The following is an 18,452-nucleotide window of genomic DNA, read 5'->3' as shown; positions in this document are numbered from 1 at the left end:
GGTCGCATATGTTGTTGCTAGTTCTAATCTGCCCAGATTTTGTACTCGAATTGCAACCATTCTGCCCAGCAAGTGGTCCTAGCCGAAACTGAAAAAAAAAACAAAAAAGGAAAACCCCGGCTAGGGTTTTGTGCGGCTAGGGTTCTTGTGGTTGCCAAATCTGTCCAAGTGTTTGATTGTTTAATCTAAGTTGTTAAGTTAGTTTTCTAAACTGATTTGTGGATCAAACTTGTTGGAGTTGTGAATCTTGAAGGAAATCTACAAGAGTTTTAGGTTTCTTGAGTTTCTTGAATTTAATCTTGAAGTTCTTGGAAGTTCTTGATAAAATCTTGGAGTTTTGGGGCTGTTGGGTGAAGTAAATTAGGGCCTGACCAAAAACGGGGTTTTGAACCCTTTCGGCCAGGTGTAGTTCTTTTGCCTAGTTAAAAAAAAAAAAAAAATAGAATCGAAAAAGAAACAAGAAGAGCAATCGGGTAGCAAGAAAACCAAGAAGGAAAACCGCACTTCTTATTGCCAAATCTGTCTTATTGCATCTTGTACCCAAACCAGAAAATTACAGCAAGTAGAAGAAAAAGAATTCAAAAGTTTTGGCCAACCTCTTCTTGAAATTCTTGAACACCTTGGACTTTGATTACTTGCACTACCTTTTGGGATTCTTGAGGTTCTTGATCATCAAGGGTTTTGAAGACTTGCACTTCTCTTCGAATAAAGAGTTTCTTGTAAGTTCTTGCATCCATACGGGGTTTTCTTGGTTTAGGAATAAATTCCTTGGGAGTTTCTTGAGCAACCCGTGGGAAAGAACCTTGAGAGACTTGGTTCACGCTGTCTTGAGACGCCATTGGCTTGACACAGCAACCGAAACTGTCTTGCTCTTGTCACGAAAGAAGGAGCCGAACTGTTTGTGTTTTGAGAGTAGAGAGAGAGCCGAACTTCTTGGGTGAAGTGTGCGGCTGTGAGGGGAGGTTTAATAGGGAGCAATAGCCGACTTTGAGAGGAGTTCAAGAAGAAAGAAATCTGGAAAATTTCAGTGGCCCAATTCTGGTTGTGTTGTGAGCATAGTGGGCGGCTGCTTAAGTCGGTTTAAAGGGGTTCTTTTAGCCGACTTTGGGAAGGGAATAAGAGGGAGGAATTCTGGAAATTTTCGGTTGAAGGAGGGAAGAAACCAAGCTGGTTTGAGAAGAATTAGGAAGTTGCTTAGGCAAGGTCTTCAAAGGAAGTCTTCAACTCCAACTTGTTTTCCAACTTAGTTTAGGAGACTAAGTAACCTACTTGGATAGCTCTTGGACATCTCCTATTTTTACTCCTCCATTTTTGGATATTCTTCTACATTTTAGGAAACTACTCCTACATCTTAGGAATTACAAGAGTCTCCTTTCTTGGCAATATTTTCCAAATCTGTCTACCGCCCTAAGCCTTCCAAAACCGTTCTTCCTTCACCACAATCTCATCCAAACCGTGTCCTTCACTCTTGTTTACTCTTGTGGGAAAAGTTGGTGACAAATTGTGGGACTCGCGCAACATTCCTCAATTACCTAGACCAACAGGTAAAGGTCCTTGGTAAGTTTCATAGAGTGAATTGAGCACTACACACGAGCGTGAGGCATATACTAAGGGAGTGCGGTGAGGATTATATTTGCACTTTCTTTTGCTTGTTACTAACCTTTGCAGGGGCATCAAGCGAGACATGGAGCAACAAGCAAACCCCGATCACTCCTTGTTGTTCGCCGCAATGAAGAATGAGCTAAGGCGAATCAGCGAACAACAAATGGAGACGTTACACAATCGTTTTGACGAGTTGTCCAGGAGTCTCACACGAGGCTCTCGTTCTAGATCCCACAATCGGAGTAACCACAGCACCAAAGAGGCAAATGGCGAAGACTACTCCGCTAGTGAGGATGAGGGACGACCCGAGAGACCCACAAGGGACACGCCTAAGGACGAACTCAAGGGGCTTAAAATTCAAGTCCCCGCATTCAAGGGCAAAAGCGATCCTGAAGCTTACTTGGAGTGGGAAGGCCGTATCGAGATGGTCTTCGACTGCTACGACTACAGTGAGGAACAAAAGGTTAAGGTTGCCACCGTGGAGTTCACCGACTACGCACTAGTCTGGTGGGACCAAGTAAGGACCAATAGGAGGAGGATGGGAGAGCCCCGTGTCCGGACTTGGCGCGAACTCAAGGCACTGCTGCGCAAGCGATTTGTTCCTAGCTACTACAATCGCGATCTCCATTCTAAGCTTCAAACTCTCACTCAAGGCAACATGAGTGTGGAAGACTACTACAAAGAGATCGAGATGGCCATGATGAGGGCCAATATTCAAGAGGACAATGAAGCCACGATGGCTAGGTTTCTTAGAGGTCTCAATCCTGACCTTCAAGAGGCCTTGGAGCTCCAACATTACTTGGACATGCACGACCTTCTAGAACTCGCTATCAAGGCCGAGCGGGGGAAGAAGCTAAGACGAGGAGCACGTCCTTTCCAATCTTCTAACAACACTTCATGGAGGGGCAACCAACCACGAAGGGCGACCCACGAAGTTGGAAGTGCGACAATACCAACCTCTTCTACCCGAATCCAAGGTAACACCTCTAACCGCAATTCCTATTCTATCCCTAACAAGGTTTCCGATGCTTCCAGGTCCACCTCTAAGGCATCGTATGAGACTTCTAGGACTAGGAGTAGGGACATCAAGTGCTTCAAATGCCAAGGGTTTGGCCATATTCAATCTCAGTGCCCAAACCAACGGGTCATGCTCATCACTCACCATGGCGAAATCGTGTCTGATGATGACGAATGTAAGGAGATGCCCGAACTGGTCGAAGACGACTGCCTGGAAAAAGAGGCAGCTGGGGAGGCTTGCTCGCCTACACGAGGAGAAGTAGGTTGCTTGGTGGGATGACGAGTGCTAACCGCCCGCGTTAAGGAGGACGAGCAGCTACAACGAGAAAACCTATTCTACACCCGTTGTAAGGTAGGCGACAAGGTGTGTAGTCTCATCATCGACGGTGGGAGCTGCACAAACGTGGCCAGTTTGCTAATGGTTGAGAGTTTAGGACTCCCCACTACCAGGCATCCAAACCCTTACCGCCTCCAGTGGCTAAGTGAGGATGGCGAGGTACGAGTCTTCAAACAGGTCCGCCTTCCCTTTTCAATTGGTACATACACTGATGACATCCTGTGCGACGTTGTGCCTATGCATGCTACGCATGTCATTCTGGGGAGGCCCTGGCAATTTGACAAACACGTCACATTCGATGGAAGAGCAAATAAGTACACACTTTTGCACGATGGCAAACGTAAGGTCCTTACACCTCTTACACCTGCACAAGTTTATGAGGATCAACTACTATTGCAAAGGGAGTGTGAACAGGACCGTCAAAAGAGGAAACTAAAGGCGGACGACCCTGGTCAAGGCCCCACTTCTACAAATGAGCCATCAACCAAGGGTCAAGGGGGCACACCTAGGGGTATGCATGACAAATCACCTACCACACCTACCACTAGGAAGCACAACATGATTATTAAGGCTAAGGATGTTAGAAAAGTGGTGAACTCTAATCAGCCTATACTTCTCATGATTTGCAAGCATGTGCTCTTGGATGTTGCTGAGCTCGACAAGGCGTTGCCTGCGAGCATAGTTGCTCTTTTGCAGGAATTTGAGGATGTTTTCCCTGACGAGGTCCCTGATGGCTTACCACCCATTCGGGGAATTGAACACCAGATCGACCTCATTCCTGGAGCACCATTGCCCAACAAACCTGCTTACCGCATGGGCCCTGAGGAGACCAATGAGCTTCAACGGCAAGTTGATGGCCTCTTAGGTAAGGGTTGGGTAAAGGAAAGTCTATGTCCTTGCGCTGTGCCTGTGATACTTGTTCCCAAAAAGGACGGTACTTGGCGTATGTGCACTGACTGTCGGGCTGTGAACGCTATCGCTGTCAAATATCGTCATCCCATTCCTAGACTTGATGATATGCTTGATGAACTCGATGGTGCCATAATTTTCACCAAAATTGACTTGAGGAGTGGCTATCATCAAATTCGGATGAAGGAGGGCGACGAGTGGAAAACAGCCTTCAAAACCAAACATGGTCTCTATGAGTGGCTAGTGATGCCTTTTGGCTTAACTAATGCCCCTAGCACCTTCATGCGACTAATGAACCATGTGCTGAGACATTTTATTGGCAAGTTTGTCAATGTTTACTTTGATGACATCTTGATATATAGTCGTAGTGAGCATGAGCACTTAGAGCATGTGAGATTAGTTCTTGAGACACTTCGACAGGCGCGTCTGTACGCCAACCTCAAGAAGTCCACCTTTTGTACTAAAGAGCTTGTATTTTTAGGCTATGTGGTAAGTTCGCAGGGCATCAAGGTGGACAAATCCAAGATTGAGGCCATCGAGCAATGGCCAACTCCCACATCCGTCTCTGACATGCGCAACTTTCTTGGATTGGCGGGCTTTTACCGGCGCTTTGTCAAAGATTTTAGCACCATTGCCGCCCCATTGACCGCCGTTACAAAGAAGGATGACAAGTTCCACTGGGGCGAATCACAAGAACGAGCATTTCACGCCCTCAAGGACACACTCACCCATGCACCTGTGTTAGCATTACCAAATTTTCACACGACTTTTGAAATTGAATGTGATGCTTCTGGTGTAGGTATTGGAGCAGTCCTCATGCAAGACAAGAGACCTTGTGCCTTCTTTAGTGAGAAACTGGGAGGAGCTGCATTAAACTACCCCACATACGACAAGGAGTTGTACGCTTTAGTGAGGGCCTTGGAGACTTGGCAACACTATCTTCGCCCTAGAGAGTTCGTGATCCACACTGATCACGAGTCATTGAAGTATCTCAAGGGACAACCCAAGTTAAGCAAGCGACATGCCAAATGGGTAAGCTTCATTGACACCTTTTCATATGTCATTAAGTATAAGACTGGCAAAATGAATGTAGTGGCTGATGCATTATCACGTAGACATTCATTGCTTGCTCTTCTGGATGCCAAGTTACTAGGGTTCGAAATGGTTAAGGAACTCTACACAAATGATCATGACTTTGGTGATACCTATGTTGCTTGTGTTAAGGCCCCTCATGGAAAATACTTCTTGCATGATGGATTTCTATTCCATATAGATAAACTATGTGTACCTAACTCTTCCATTCGTGATCTTTTGATTCGAGAGGCACATAGTGGTGGTCTCATGGGCCACTTTGGCATCACCAAGACTCTGGCCATGTTGCAAGAGCACTTTTACTGGCCTCATATGCGTAGAGATGTTGAACGCATGGTTGGTAGATGCGCTACTTGTCACAAGGCAAAGTCTAAGACACATCCATATGGCTTGTATACCCCATTACCTATCCCGCACCATCCTTGGGTTGACTTGTCTATGGACTTTGTGCTAGGTTTGCCTAGATCACCAAGGGGTAATGACTCCATATTTGTGGTAGTTGATAGATTTTCTAAAAAGGCACATTTTATTCCTTGTCACAAAACTGACGACGCATCTCATATTGCTACTTTATTCTTCAAAGAGATTGTCCGTCTGCATGGTATGCCTCGGACTATTGTTAGTGACAGAGATGTGAAGTCCCTGAGTTACTTTTGGAAGACTTTGTGGTCCAAACTTGGCACTAGGTTATTATTCTCCACCACTAGTCATCCTCAAAGCGATGGACAAACTGAAGTTGTCAATCGCACACTTGGCACTTTACTTCGGGCTTTGATTAAAAAGAACCTTAAGTCTTGGGAGGAGTGCTTACCTCATGTTGAATTTGCCTACAATCGAACCGTGCATAGTGCAACACAATATTCTCCCTTTGAGATTGTTTATGGCTTCAACCCCCTTACCCCCCTTGATCTGGTGCCTTTACCTTCCTCTGAGCACATAAGCTTAGATGGGAACAAGAAAGCTGATTTTGTGCGCAGGTTACATGAAGCTGTGCGAGCAAACATCGAGAAGCGCACGCAGCAATACATCCAGCAAGCCAACAAGCACCGCCGCAAGATGATTTTTGAGCCTGGAGATTGGGTGTGGCTACACTTGAGGAAAGAGCGATTCCCCAAGCAACGTCAAAGCAAATTATCCCCCAGAGGTGATGGACCATTCCGGGTACTCCAAAAAGTCAATGACAACGCATACAAGTTGGAGCTACCTGGGGAATACAATGTTAGTGCGACCTTTAACGTCGCGGACCTAAGTCCATTTCTTGACGAGGAGGATCCAGATTTGAGGGCAAATCCTTCTCAAGAGGAGGGGACTGATGTGTGCACGGGTCTCGGCCCACGTAACGACCCAGTTCGAGTTCCATTGGGCCCCGTCACACGTGCACGGGCCAAGCTCTTCAAAGAATCACTCCAAGCCCTGGTTCGAGTAGTCCAAGACCAACATGGAGTGCACAAAGATATTGAGGGCTTAGAGAGAGACAATCAAGCCATTTACACCATGATCCAAGCCCACGGAGACCCAAGTGAGCCTGCAAGAGGATCGGCCCTATAGGGCCTTAACCTTAGTACTTGTTAGATTGGATTAATGTGTCTTCATAGCTCATTGGGCCAGCCCATCTTGGACACCAAGATGGCCGAACTCTTTGTCATTATTTCCTTAGGGTTTTTAGTCACTTTAGCCTATAAATAGGCTTGCTTTGTAAGGTTTTAAGGTGGTCGTTTTATCATAAAAATTCAGCATTGTTTTCTCTTACATTCGAGAGTTACAATTCCTTTACTTGCTTTGGCAAGGGTTTTGAGCAGTCTTGCGTTCTGTCCTAGATTGTTCTACCGACCTATTCCCCTGGAGTATTCACCTTCATCGGAGTGTCGTCTACTGTCTTGAATCATATCGTGTCGTCCGTTTGGTTTCTAGATCCCGCAATTCCAAGCGTTGGACATCCTCGCTAGATCCTTGGGCAAACGTGCTACGTGTCTCGAAACGTGTTGATCGAGGAACGTATCACCCGCCCTATTTTGAAGAAATTTTTCGCATGACTGGATACTCATTTGCGAAAATTGTTAACAAAATTGGAGGAGTATGATGAGTTCGTAAGAGCAGGAAAGATTGTTAACGTGTCAGTTCTAAAATCACAATTGGAAGCGATGCAAAGTCAAGGCAACAGTAGTAAGAAATCTCAGTTTAAGAAGAGAAAAGAGGAAGCTTCATTTGTCTAGAACCAAGGCCCTTCTTTCTGGCCTAGATACCAACAATACCCCACTTATCCATCCAATTACCCATACCAGCCACGCCCTCGACCTTTTTATCATACCACTATTAACCGCCCTCGACCTTGACCGAATTACCCAAGCACACCCACAACACCATTCCATGTTTCTCCACCTAACTTTCAAATTAGACCTCGCCCTCCTTATAATCCAAGACCCGTTTCGCCAGCCAACCAGAACTACAACTATCAACAAACCAACAACACCCGAAATCCAACCCCATACAGAACTTTCACCAATTTAGGTCGGGCCCCTTGATCAATTATATGAACAGCTCAAAGCCACAGGGAAGATTGGTATGATACCTCCTAAAGTTTATACTAAAGGAGTTCCCCCTGGTTATGATCCCCAATCTTTTTGTGCTTATCATTCTGGGGCTCCTGGACATTCTACTGCCAATTGTTGGGTACTTAAACATAAAATCCATGACATGATCAAGGCCGGAGACATAATTTTGAGAAGGAGAGAAGAACAAGGACCAAGTGTTAGTAAAAACCCTCTTCCTGAGCATAAAGATACTGTAAGGGCCATTACCGCTGAGGAGGAGTATGAGTAGCCTGCCAAATACACTGTGGGGGAGAATGAAGTAATCGAAATTGTCCGAAGCCTTTTGTGCTCGAAGGAGCCATCTAAAACTGGACTGGAAATTACATTCCCTCCCGAAGGGAATGTTGGTAAATCTAAGGGATTGCCTTTGGTTGTGAACCATGAAAGAAATCATTCGCATTGTTCACCTTTTACATTTCCGTTTTGTACATAGTTTTGACTCAAATGTCTATTCAATACAAATCTTATGTTAAATAGCATATCTTTTGTCAAATAGCATATTATGATGTTTTGTCTTTCATTTGAAATTCAATGAAAGGTACAGTGTTCATTTTTCAATTGTTTTACTTACGCATTGATTGTATTTATCTCATTCTTTTCAAATGACCAAAAAATAAAACACATTGACCCTTTGGATATCCCCATTTCGAAATTTGATGACTGCAATCTCAGTATCTCTCACAAGTTTTGGAATTGAAAATTCAAGACGAGAGCGATAACGAGGAAAAATCTGAGTCTTTGTTAAAGAATCTTGAATCGTATGAAAAGAAATCCAAGCCGAACTTAGAAGAAACAAAAATCATTAATATTGGCACTAGGGTCAACGTTAAAAAGATAAAAATTAACATTCATTTGAATGATAAGTAGAAAAAGTGTTACAATAAGAAGGGCAAGCCACGACTATTCGAAGAAGGAGATAAAAGCGTTGAGGTATCTTTTGTCGGTGCAAGATGAGGCCAAAAGAAGAGTTTGCCCCAAATTGGCAAGGTTCTTTTATTGTCAAAAAAAGTATTGCCTGGTGGAACACTTATTCTCGCAGAAATAAATGGACAAATTTGCCCTTAGCCTATCAATTCGGATATGTGTAAAAAATTCTTCATCTAATAAATGGAAGTCTCTTTTTATGGTTAATGCGAAGAACGGAATGAAAGCCAGGCCTTTTTCTTTTCTAACTAACCATTCTATCCCTAGTTATCCCTTTTGAACCGTCAAAATAAATTATTTTGTTTGACAACCCCTGAGAATTGCAAACCCCACACTGGGGCAAGTTTGAGTTGAAAAGAGGAAGAAAAACCTCAAGAGGTGAAAAGTGATAGAGGAGCAAAAGGGAAGGAAATTAAAAGAGAAAACCTCAGTTAAAAAATAAATTGGGGCAAATTTTAAAAATTTTCAAAAGATGAATGGAATGACGAAAAAGGAAAAGAAAATGAAAAAAAACCTCAATTGAGAATAAACTGGGGCTATTTTAGTACGGTTAATATGAAGATGCGATCTCAGGTGATTTAACCACTTTTGAAATCTGCCTTCAAGTCTTAACTTTTCTAAGTACCTCACCTGACCATATTACGAAAAATCAAAAGTCCTGACTTCCGTTCTCTATATCACCTCTTTTGAAAAAAATTTTAATTAAATGGCAAGTGATGTTAATACGCCTTCACCAATTTTGCATGGGAAGGATTGTCGCACTAATGTCATAATTTCTCAAAACACATTTTCGAGTTGATAAGGCTATCGGTAGGATTTGTTTATCAGGTGAAAACTTGAAAACTCGAAAAGGCACCTTTGAAAAAGAGAAAAGAAAAAAGAAAAGAAAAAGAAAAAGGAAAAGAAAATGAATAAAAGAAAATAAAAAGGGTAGGGGCAACTTTAGTGAAAACCCGAAAGGGCGCTAAGGTAGGATTTTATGTTGAAAGTGAGCTTGGATTGGAATGGCTAGTGACTCGGTTCATTTGAGTTTCTCTTCACGGTTATGGTTCTTTTGCCAGCATTGAACTCCGAAGAAACGATATCCAAAGGGTCAAGCGTGGCATTTTGTTTGAAACCAAAGTACTTTGGTTTGGTTTCTCAAGTGTAAGTTGTTTGAGTTTATAGGTTCATTTCTTTAAAATTAATTTTTTTCAATAAAAATAAAATGATTGTTTTCGTGTTACCGGAATTTTCATCATTGTTGTGTAAATAAATATTCTTTCATGAGTTTCATGGTCTCATTTATCTCACTAGATTTATCAAATGGCAATCTCTGTGATTTATTGAAGTTATCTGGATACCAAATGTCATAGATTTGATGTGGTTCGCAGAGCAAAGTTAGGCTTCGCTTCATCGGGGATTTATTAAATGGCAATCCCCATGATTTATTGAAATTGCCTGGATACCAAGTGTGTTGTTAGCATTGGAAGTTGAGGAAACTTGACACAGTTCTCAGAGTAAAAATTAAGTTCTCACTACATCGGGGAAGAACGCCCAAATACTCATATTTACACATTTCTTGAAAGCAGGATTGATTGGATGATGTTGGCATTATCTATCATTATGATTATTTCTCTTTTGCAAGTCCAATGGTCCAATAGCATCAAACTGGGCTAATTTTTTAGAAGAAATCATCTGTTTCTATTTTCAAAAGTCTACAAAAAGCATTCTGTAAAAACCTTTTCAATTTTACGTTGGGATCGGCAGGACCGGGTTTTATCTCGCTGAACTCTTATATCTCGTTGGGATCGAGTTTCATCCCACCAATTTCGGTAGGATCGAGTTTTATCCCGCTGACCGCTTATATCTTGTTGGGATCAGGTTTCATCCCACCAATCTCGGCAGAACCAGGTTTTATCACGCTGACAGCTTATATCTCGTTGGAATTAGGTTTCATCCCACCAACCTCGACAGGACCGGGTTTACCAATCTCGGCAAGACCGGATTTTATCCCGCTGACCGCTCATATCTCGTTGGGATCGGGTTTCATCCCACCAATCTCGGCAGGACCGGATTTTATCCCGCTGACCGCTTATATCTCGTTGGGATAGGATTTTATCCCACCAACCTCGGTAAGACCAGGTTTTATCCCGCTGACCGTTCATATCTCGTTAGGATCGAGTTTCATCCCACCAACCTCGTCAGAACCGGGTTTTATCCCGCTTGCTGCTTTACCTTGTTGGGATTGGATTTTATCCCACCAATCTCGGCACTAACCAATTTCATGGTAGGTTCGGATTTTATCCCACTAACCTTTATATGTTTATATGTTTCAGCTCACGGCAGAATAACTACAGGTAAGTATTTGGTGTCTACGTCTTTGTCTCGAGTCTCTTCGAAACTCAGACAAAGAGGGACAAGTTGTAGACACCAAAATTTCATTTATTTTATTCAATTCTTGTTTTATTTTATTTTATTTTATTTTATTTTTATTGATTAAATGATAGTTAATGTTCATTTTGTTTATTTTTATAAATTAGCTTTATCATTTTCATTTTTAAGGTAATTTTTTGCATTAAATTTCTAAAAAAGGAAAAATTCTCACAAAAATTCAAAATTTGTCTTTAACCCTTTTAGATTTAATTTCTTTAAGATAAATGAAAATTATGCAATAAGAATTAATATTTTTTTATTTATTTACCTAAATTATTTTTGAAAAATATATAATAAATAAATAAAAATAAAAAGACAAATGTATTAGGGGATCATTAGACAAGTGTATTAAGGAGATATAAGACAAGTGGAGTGCATGCAAATAGGACAAATGTGCTCATTCTTGGTTAATAACACATGCAAGGGGGGTTAGGTGGCTAGACACTTGGAGGCCAAGGATAATGTGGGAACAACAAAAAAAGCAAAGGAAAAAGCAAGGGATACGGGGCAGGAGCGGTCCTTCTGAGGACCGCTCCTGAACGGTCCCCTCACAAGACCGAACGTGAGGCGAGAAATGGTCCAAGTCAGCAAGTGCTTAGCAGGGCAAAGAACGACGCCGTTCTATTAACTGAGAAGGGAAAAAAAAATCTAAAACCGAATCTGGGGTAACGGCAAGTTACGAAACAGCAACAACGTTGGTAAGCGTCCTCCCGCCCAAAATGAAAGGTTGAAAATGAAGGTTCCCACTTAGACTCTCTCCCAAACCCACGAAGCAGTTGCTGAAATTCGAAATTAATAACTGTCAAAAACTAGGGCAATAGACGAGAGGAGAAATAATAGAGAAAAATAGGAGATTGGCAAGAACAGTGTGACATTGGAGTCAAGCTGTGGAACTGTGGCATTGTTGAAGGCTGAGCAGAGGAAGCAGAAGGAAGAAGTGGTGGCAGAAGTTCACATTTGTTATGAATCGGCTTTAGTAAAAGAAGAAGAAACGTGAACCCAAGTTACAAAGTTGAAGAGCGTGGGATCCTGAGTAGTGAAAGACCACAAATCGTAAAGGTAAAACATGTGGAAACCTGGGATGATACAGTAATGTGTGTAATTTATACTTCAAAGTGGAAGGACCTTACTTGTGGTTGTTTTTGGTGTACACTATGACGCTTTTGTGTATAGTAAGTAAAAAAGTTCAGCATGATAGAAGTGTTATGTAAAATTGTATGTGATTGTCGAAACAGGAGAGTGGGAAAGGAGGGGGAAATCTTGCGGCACAACTGCTTGATAAAATGTGTGAATGGGTTTGGGATTTCGTAGGCGTAAAAAATGGTGTAGATGCTGAATTACGAAATGCTAAGTAGATAGTACAATGCGTTGAGTGTATCATACACTGCGAAACTAAATAGTGACAAGATAATTCAGTGCAATGAAGGGTAATATAGCACGTTGGCTAAAAATTATGTTATGTGGGAAAAAAGTGACATGGAGAAACATTGATACGGTGTGTTAAAGTGTAAAGCATTAACATAAGAAAGTCAAAACTTGTGAGATGTAGTACATAGTATAAGGAAAAGATCTAGAAAATGACAAAGGGTAGAGGCGAAGGACAAATTAGAAATGATAGTCTGAGATTGGTATGTTATATTTGAGATTTCATTGGTGTATGTCTAGTGTATCAGTTGATGTACATGAACACAATGTTGGATAAGTCTTACATGTTGTGGACTAACAGGCACAGAGAAGCAAATAGTAGAAATGTTAGTGTAAAATTGGTATGTCTCATTTTGTGATTTTCATTAGTGTATCTGTTCTATTAGTTCACGTGCATGAAGACAATGTTGGATAAATCTTACATATTGGTGGGTAACTGTTACATGGTGTAGATTAATAGGTACAGGACAGAAAGAAAAGAGAAATGTTAAGACTGAAATTTGAATGGCGTATTTGGGACTTCATTGATGTATGTTTATTGTATTAGTTGTTGTGCATGAACAAAATGTTGGATAGATGCTACATGGTGTTGGATAACTGTTACATGGTGTGTATCAGCAGATACCAGTCAGAAAGAGAAGAGAAATGTTAGATTGAAATTTGAATGTCGTACGTGGGACTGCATTGATGTATGTTTATGGGATTAGTTTTTGTGCATGAACAAAGTGTTGGATAAGTGTTACGTCGTGTTGGATAAATGTTACATGGTGTGGATTAGTAGGTACCGACGAGAAAGAGAAGAGAATTGTTAGATTGAAATTGAAATGTCGTATTTTGGACTGCATTGATGTATGTTAGATTGTATTATTTATTGTGCATGAACACAGTGTTGGATAAATGTTATATGGTGTGGATTAACAAGTACATAGAAGAAACATAGTAGAAATGTTAGCGTGTAACTGGTATGTCGTATTTGAGACTTCGGTGGTATATGTTTATTGTATTTGTTGTTATGCATGAACAGGATGGCACGAATAAGAAGCGAAAGATGGAACAAGAGTTTTGGCGAAAATGAAGGAATAGAGGCAGCGGGTACAAGTGAAGTTAGAGAACCAGTTCCACCGTTGAATGCGTGGATGAAGTTTAGGTAATATTGATGTTTATTGAAAATAATAATCATGAGTAGAATGCACAGCTAATTGGTTAATATTTAATGTGTGTAGGAAGGAGTATCAAAGCACCGTTCCAGCGAAAGGCATTAAGATAAGAGAGGTATGTATTAAGAACTAAATAAAGCATTAATTGTTTATAGTTGTTGCACGGTAAAAGTAAAAAACACAATTAGAAAAGGGTTAATATCAGAAACCTCCCTTGAGGTTTCTTTTAATCACACCTAGCACCCTCCATGTGTTCGAAATCACACTTAGCACCCCTGCAATGACAATTTTGGTATCATTGTCAGCCTCTCTATTTCAAAATGATAGCAAAAAAATGAATTGTAGGATAGAGACTTTATTTTTGTTCCACCTGTACCCATAGCCCAAAAAGAGTTTATTTCCTAGTAGCAAAACAGGTCTAAATCTTGTTTTTTAGTATATGTAAATGATCATCTAATAAATAATAGGATACCATCAGGGTTGTAACACAATTACATATCTTAATACACCATGGAGTATGCTGATATGTATCGTTTGGAGGGATGCGAGGTAGGGAAATGTGTTAGATCAATCATCCTTGAATAGTGTAACACGTTTTGAACATTCTGTAATTTTATGTAAGTTTCTTGTATATCTTTACAATAGATTGTGTGTCTGCTATTAAGGTTTATAAATAATTCACGTAGAGTTACACATTATTTAAAAAATGTTACATTGGTCCGAACGGGGATAAAAAATGTGAGTATGGATTCTCATAATGGCAGCAATAGTTTCAGAATGTGGTTGTAGTTGTAAATAAACTTGCTCTTCCATATTTGGGAAAATGCGGTCGTATAAATAGCTTTTTTCTGCATCGTAGTCGAATGGAGTTTGTAAGTTATTAATATTGCAATCCTCAGTGTCTAGATTATTGCTTGTAGATGGTGTTTTGGAAACATATGGATTGCGATACCCCATTATGTAGTAGAAATGGCTCGCTTAAGGTATATACTCATGAATTCCCATCATCTTTGAACTACATTTAGATTGTGTTATTATGTAGTTAGGAATTGCGATTTTGGCAATAGCACTATGTCCATTGCCAAAAGTTAACATTACTGGAAACAGCATGACTAATTAATATTAGGGAGGGGGATAAGAACAGTTGTTAGATCAATCATCCCTAAATAGTGTAACATTTTTTGATCATTTTGTAATTTTGTATAAACTTCTTGTACATTCTTGCAACAGAAGTGTGATAAGTTGTTAGTGTAGATATGGGTACAGTATGTAATAATCGTACTTGTGTTGGTAAGTTTTACATATAGTTCAATTAGAGTTACACGTTGTACAAAGAATATTACATAATTCAGAACAGTTATCAGCAGTTTGTCAAAAGAATTTTTTGATTTTTTTTTTATCTTTTTTGGTATGCAGTTTTCTTCTTAGTTCTTGTAGTGGAGTATTGGTGTCTGTATACTGCATTGATTATTTTTAAATTATGACCGTTCAACTTTGGTTATGGTATAACAATACTTATTCGAATTTCTTTTTGCCTCTGAACGAGTTAAGGTTGTTTGTGGCATGGGATAGATGTTGGTGATTTTTGGGTAATTTCTCACCTTTTGATTAGGAGAACCTATCATATCCTACTGTCGGGAATGCTATGTGTGATTTCGAAAACTTGGGGGATGCTACATGTGATTAGAACAAACATTAGGGGAGGTTTCTGATATTAATGTGTGTTAGAAAATGTTGAATTACATATAACATGATTCACGATTATATGCATCCAATGCAGTATAATAAAATGGTTAAAGCAGCATATGATAAGTTGAGCGAGGAAGAAGTCCAGAATCGAAAAGAGAACTATCGAAAAGAGAAAGAGGAGTACAAGAGAGAAATGGCGCGGCTTGGAAAGACTATACCGGGAAAACAGCCGATTAAGGTAAGCACAAGGCATGGATGCTGAAATAGGTTGTTACGTGATAATGTGTGTATGTCTAACTAGTTTTTGTGCTTGAACTTGGTTATAGAATCCGAAGTACACCATTCGTTGTTCACCAAATCAGATGGTTTGGTTAGCATCGAACATTGATGAAACAAAAAAATAGCAAATCAGAGATTTGGGGTTTGGGGGGCTGCTGGAAATAAAGTGTCGCTCCATTCCGAACGGCATAGCAACCTGGCTGATCGACAATTTTAATCCTACACTAAGTAGCTTTCAGCTACATAGAGATGGTGTGTTACCCTTAACAGCAAAAGACATCAGTTTAATCCTTGGAATCCCAAATGATGGCCCCTTACCAGTTGAAGATACTGATAGCAGTGAGGGTGGAGATTCTGGACCAAGTCGCCGAACATACAAATGGAAAGAGCTGCCCGAAGAGTTAGTAAGCATGAGCGGTGGGGACGAGTTCAAGCGACTATTTGTTGCATTTGCTTGTGGATGTCTATTAGCTCCAACTACACGGGCTGAGCATAAAATTCGGCTATGGGGTTGCACGAAGGTGGTTACTGAGGTGCCCTCATTAAACTGGGCAGAGTACATTAGAAATGTACTATGCAATAGGATATTAGAAGTACAGAAGAAAAGCGGAAAGCAGCACCAATATGTTGGGGGTTGCATGTTTGTCCTACTGGTAAGTTTAGTTAAGTGATATTGAAAGTTAGTAAGTGATCTAAGTAGTAGGGGATGCAACGAAAGAAATTTTAAGTAGGCACATGAAGGTTGTTTATGCATAGTACTTGAATTGCATGTGATATAATTGATGTGTCAGTGTCTAATTAAATTGCAGGTGCATTACCTTGATCGAGTGACAATACTGAAGCACAGAGTGGCTCGAGTTACACCAAGAGCAAAGGCATGGACAGATGCTTTAATTTTAGAACGGGATGCATTGGAGATCGATAATCTCGGAGTTTATGGAAAAGGAAAACTAGTAAGAGCGATAATTTTTTTTTGATGGATTTTAACTTACTAGTTTGTATGTATAGGCCACACATACCATGTACTTATGAAGTGATGGTTTGATTTTGTTTTCGTAGATTGGGACGCATGAAGAGGAAGAGGCTGAATCTGGTGCACAGATAAATGAACTACCCCCTGAACTAGTTGGAATAATGATGGACAGCGGGCATCATGATATCGCAGTAAGCTGCCTAACTGTTAAAACTGATACTTCATTATGCACTATTGTTGCTTAAGTTAAAGTTATACATTTTTTATAATTTGAACAATCATTTGTAAGCAGCCACAGCTACGTAACTTAGGAAAGTAATCTTGTCAAATACAATCATTAAGTGTTGACGTACAACATACAATCATTTTGCGTTTGCTATGCTTGACATACAAAATCAGGAAAGTTAGTTGTAAATGGAGTATGGGACAAAGAAGTAGTTAAGCTTTGTAAAAAGGTGGCAAGATTTTTCAAACGCCGATCACAAATAACACTAGTGGTCAGCTATAATCTAGCTACATTTGAAACGTAGTGTGCTCATGTCGTTTGTTCCATATTTTATGACAGAAACGAGAGAGAAAAAAAATTCTCGAATGTTATTCATGCAAAATACAAAGTTAATTGTATACTTCATGCAATTCGTGTGCCAAATACACCTTAGTCATTTTCATGTAACTTTTCTTGAAAAATATTTCACCACCTGAAAGTGAACAGGCATATTTCATGAGGTCCATGAGGAAGTAATACAGATCAATGCATAAAATGATGAATTCATCTGTTCAGATTAAGTCGAAACGGGCAATTCATTGTGGTTTGTTAATAGCAGTTTGAGCTTTCAGAAGTGTACAGTATGACAGTGAGTTGCCAAAAAAGGATATTAAATATTGCAGAATTGCTGTGTTCTCATCCTAGGGCCAAAACAGTAACAACAGAGGTAGTTTCAAACGAAAAGTAGAAACAGAGGATGTCTGATTCAGAGCAAATACATCTTGATATGGACAGTGAAGATCATTCGGAATATCAATCGGTAGAAGCAGGAAAGGACTCCAATGCTGATGATGACGGTGATAGTGAAAAAGAACAAGATGCAGGCGGTAATGATGATGACATTGGGACCTCAACCAGACCAATAGATGAGACTGAACCAACAAATCGACATTCGATGGGGCAGAAGACAGTTGGAAAAGAGCAAAGTGGGAGAACCACTGATAGGAAGGAGGCAAAAAATGTTGGCAATACAAGTGATGGGAAGGACATTTCAGACAGTGTGTACAAGTCAAATGATACCCCAACAATCATCCAAGATGACTCAACAGGTCCCTTTCAAATTGAGCATCCTTTGGATCTGCCACACACACCGAGAAGGTTGCGGTCTTATAGTCGTAAAAGGAAAGGTTAGTGAACAAAAAAACAGTGTCTTGAATTTGATGTACAAGTACTCACAAATTAATTTTATTATGTTGTGTCCAGAGGATGGAAACGTTGATAGTATTCAGTCTGAATTAATAGTTACATTTGAGTTTTGCATATGAATTGAAGAATTCTTAGTTGATCAGTTAAACGTTATTGCAATGTGCTGCCCCATTAAATTTTTGTATAACATGTATACCTAATCATTATTCTGTCAGTGTGAACTACATAACATTTCGATTTTCTGATGTATTGATATCTGCAACAGTTGTTGAAGATGAGAATGAGCACAGGCCAGCTCGGGCAACGAAGAAAAGCAGCATGCTACGGTCAGCCGAGTACGTTCTGCCTTCGAACGTGACAATCAGCATTTACGACAAAAGGATCGCTGCATTCGCGTGGGAGGTACATAAGAATCCCAAGTAAGGTTCCTATATATTTATCATACGATTATGAGGTTATAATACAGGCACTTAAGGATTTATTGGTGCCACTATTTGTTAAATGCATCCCTCCAGTCCATTCGTAATCAATTCATGCATTTTTATGCTCTTCGAATTGTAATTCAATTTAGGCTAAAATGGTATCAATTATAACCATAAGATTGTAACATTTCTCTCGAGTTACGTTTCTT

This window comes from Coffea eugenioides, chromosome 9 (genome assembly GCF_003713205.1).
Source record: "Coffea eugenioides isolate CCC68of chromosome 9, Ceug_1.0, whole genome shotgun sequence".
Classification (NCBI taxonomy): Eukaryota; Viridiplantae; Streptophyta; class Magnoliopsida; order Gentianales; family Rubiaceae; genus Coffea; species Coffea eugenioides.
Note: the sequence above shows the minus strand (reverse complement) of the source record.